The 4,175-nt window shown below is 31.8% G+C and overlaps 1 long non-coding RNA gene across 1 annotated transcript; it reads left to right on the top strand.

Annotated features, from left to right (window-relative positions):
* The first annotated feature begins 2,536 nt into the window (after positions 1-2,536).
* LOC128032667 (uncharacterized) lies at positions 2,537-3,725 on the top strand. The gene is made up of 2 exons (XR_008188915.1): positions 2,537-3,138; positions 3,331-3,725. It is a non-coding gene; the product is annotated as an uncharacterized LOC128032667 (long non-coding RNA).
* The last annotated feature ends 450 nt before the right edge of the window (positions 3,726-4,175 follow it).

Here is a 4,175-nt window from a genome sequence, read left to right as displayed (position 1 = left end):
TACTAACTTTTAAAATTTCAACTTAAATCAAGTAGTATTTTGTTCTAAGATTCTAAAAACTCAAAAATTACAAGAAAAGAGACTAAATTGGCTTACCAATCAAACTTTGAACTTTGAAATCCCAAATTTTCTTTCTTTCCTTCCCCTTTTCTTTTTCTTTCCTTTCTCCCCTGTTTTCATTTTGCTTCTTTGTTTCTTTCCTTCTTTTCTATTTGTTTGTTCTTTTATAATATAATATAATATATATAATATATATACTTAAGTTTTAAGTAATATTATTATAATATTATAATATATTTTAACTTTAGATTTTTAAATAAATATCTTCTTATGCCGCTCAACTTTAAGCAATGGTAATTCAACATTCACCCTTTATGCAATTTAGTCCTTTTTAATTAATTCACTATCGAAACGTTAAAATTTCTTAATGAAACTTCAATATTTACGGCTTGGTTTATAGAACACCTCATTTTCTACAACCACATAACCGAATAAATCTTCATAAAACACTAATTACTGATTCAAAAAAATATTTCTAAAATCATATTTGACCCATAAATATTAAATAATAATATTTATGAACTTACTTGCCGGATTTGGTGGCCTCGAACCACTATTTTCGACATCACTGAAAATTGACTGTTACAGTAATTAAACCAGAAAATTTGACCAAAGATCGTAAATTGAACCCGAGAACCAAAACCTAGACTAAGACTCAAAAACTGGTCGAACTGGGTCTGGTTTGTGGAATAGGCTGACGGTCCAACCTAGGGGTGTGCAAAATTCGGATAAAACCAAAAAAATTTGGTTAACATACCGAATTCGGTTAATCGGTCAATTAACCGAATTTTTTCGGTCCGGGGTCGGTTAATTATTTTTTTATTTTTAGGTTAACGGTTAATTCGGTTCGAAACCAATCGGCTAACCAAATTTTTTCGGTTTAACCGAAAAAATTAATAAATAAAATTATAATATATAAAGAGGCCCACTATTCACCTAAACCCAAGTATCCAACCCAATTACCCAACCCAACCCAATCATAAAAATTACAAATAATTTAATAAAAATTACAAATAATTTATGTGTTAATTGTAAGACTTATGTAATGTTTTTAATTATGTAGTGGTTCAATTCAGGTAATTCGGGTAATTCGGTTAATTCGGGTAATTTAGTTAATTTTGAACCAAAAATAAAAAATATATAATTTTCGGTTAATTCGGTTAACTGACCAAATTAACCGAAAAAATTTCGGTTCGGTTAATTTTTTTGAAAAAATTTCGGTTCGGTTAACGGTTAAAAATTTTGAAAGGTCGATTAATTCGATTAATGTTATTTCGGATCGGTTAACCGACGGAACACCCCTAGTCCAACCAGTGGCTGGACCGGATCGCTTAGGCCGTCATTGGCCCGATTCAAACTGGTAGAAACCAAACCAGCTCGGGGTGTCAGCGGCTGTGACAGCTACATTTCAATGGCTGAAAAATGGTCGTCAACAGTGGGTCTTCGGTGGTTGAGCAGTGGAAGAACTACACTCCTACTGGGACTCTACTAGAGAATTTTATTTCAGATTAACTATTCCCAAAATAATATTATTTTAATAGATTTAATATTAAATTTAACTTAATGTTTATCTTGTAGATAAATATTCTATTAATTTAATAAGATTAAATATTAAATTTAATCTAATATTTATCTTGATAAATATTATATTAATTTAATATTAAAGTGATTAAGTTTAATCATAGTTGATCTCCTTAAACTCTACATAAGCCTTGGATCATTATTTTTCACACACTTGAATTCAAGAGAAAGTTGTCAAGAGAAAATTCTCTAAAGAAATTGTTTCAGAAAAATTTCTAGAGATATTTTTCTTATTTACAACTTGGCCTAAGAGTTTAGAGAAATTGCAAAATTACCCTACTGTTAATTTTTGTGATTTTTTATTCGAAGCGAGCCCACAATTAGGAGATGTGAGCTTGAGGATAGTGGAGAAGACTACTCGGTCAAAGCGTTCATCCTAGACAAATCGAAAAGATATAATTTTGATTAAGTGTTTATTACTTGAAATATCACAATTAAGTTCTTGTTCTGGAATTTTCTTTTAAAACTATAGTTTTTCCATAAATTTATTTTTTGTTGCATTTTTCAAACCCGGTTTTCAAACATAGGTTTATCTACTAATATAAGTTATCTTTCTGTATTACGATTCGACCATGCAATATCGTTTAGTATTAGTTTAAACATTAAACAGCCAGTGACTCAATATTTACTTTGCAAAAAAAAAAACCATATGAGGACATTATACAAAGTATATTAATGTAATTCATGAATTATTTTTTAACCAATTTATTTAAAAAAATTACAAGTTTACAAAATCATATACTATACTTAGGGCACCAGATCTAATATCCTTTAACTATGATTGGATTGTTTGTGAAGCCATATATTGGGCTTGTGGGCTTAAGTTGTGTGAACTTGAGCCCCAATTGATAAAACGCTTTAGTTGTCAAGATATTTACCAAGCTGCCTATGTCGACCAAGATTCTCATGACTTGGGAAAAGGAGATATTGGTCGAGACCACCAGAGGGTCTTCACTTTTCATATCTAAAACATCCCTATTATCATGTTCTGAAAATTAAAAATCCCATGGAGAAGGCTTTGGTTTTTTAGTCATGGCTAAAACCAATAAGAAACTTTCTAAATGAGCCTTCTGCTTTAAGTTTGATGGACCTAACCTATTTTCTTCCCTCTACTAGCAAATCATTAATTCCACTCACTGCTTTCTTTCCCTTGTCATCGCACTCCAACCTTGATTTTCTTACTTTATTGTCTTCAGCTTTGTTTAGCTGATGGGGGTTCTGAGCTAGAAACTTGAGATACCCTTTCTGAATTGCCATTTCAATAGCATTCTTTAAGTGCATACGTTGCTCAGTTCGATGCCCTCTAGTGTTAGGTTTTGTAGTGATGATTAGAGTTACTGCAATGCTGGTTGGGTGAGAGATGCAGGGGTACTACCAAGATTCCCTGATATTATACATGGTCGAATACCTGGGTTGGGAGAAGTTGAACTCATAATAGGTCCTAAACTGGTTGTACAAGGCTCAAGGTTGTTGGTCTTCGCCTGCCCTTATGGATAGGTGATCTACTGTAATTTGGCATGTTTATTTGTTGTTCCTTTACACATATTTCAACATATTTTAAGTAGAATCGAGTCATTTTAATGTTAATTTACAGTTTTAGGAGTTTAAGTAGTAAAAGTGTGATTTTTTGAGTAATTTTTATGTTATTTTATGTTTTGGATATCTAAATAAATTTGTGTGGTTATATAGGATCAATTGAGAGCTGAAGGTGCATTTCAAGGGCTAAACTGTAGCTTAGGTCATAACCAAGAGGCTGGGCAGCTACAACGTTGAAACAAAAGCATGGGGGAGCAAGTCAAGCCATCTCATTGTGATGTGGAAACAGCCGACGTTACGACTTCACAACCTCATGTCATGACGAGGAGTAGTCAACGCTGTGATGTCGTGACAATTTCAAGGGACGTGGACCTGTGTGTTTAAGGGCATTTTATGCTCATTCTTCAATTTTAAGCCTTAAACTTTGTAATAACATTAAGGGAATTTTAGTCTTCTAATTGTTTCCTATATAAACAGCATTTTGCTTTCATTTTGAAGGGGAGAAGAAAAAGAAATGGATGAGTAGTAGATAATAGTTTTGAGAGTTAGACTAGATTAGGTTTTCTCTTCTCTTTACCTTTTTAGAATAGACTTTAATTTTTGTTGTCTTCTATTTCTTCATTTCTTGTTGAAGACTATGCAAAAGTGAGATGATCAAACTCTTGGGCTTCATTTGGTTTCCATCAATTAAATGAGAATTTTTCTAAAACATTCACATTTATTTTATGCCTACCATGTGTTTGATAAAATGCTTGTTTGGAATTAAATTATGATTATGTGCTAAATTGGTTGGTGGTTGATTGCTTGGTTAATTTTTTTGGTTTAAGTTAATGTTTATTCTTAATTAATTGATTGCTTGATTATATCGAAACTTAATATGCTAGAATTAACGCCTCTAATGGAAAATCTAGATAAACAAGATTGAGAGGGAAGTTTATCGTTGATAGTTCAATATACTTGTATTGGGTAGTGAGACCAAGAGAAGAACTACTTGTCTA

This window comes from Gossypium raimondii, chromosome 9 (genome assembly GCF_025698545.1).
Source record: "Gossypium raimondii isolate GPD5lz chromosome 9, ASM2569854v1, whole genome shotgun sequence".
In the NCBI taxonomy this organism is placed as follows: Eukaryota; Viridiplantae; Streptophyta; class Magnoliopsida; order Malvales; family Malvaceae; genus Gossypium; species Gossypium raimondii.
Note: the sequence above shows the minus strand (reverse complement) of the source record. Positions and strands in the feature narration are given on the sequence as shown.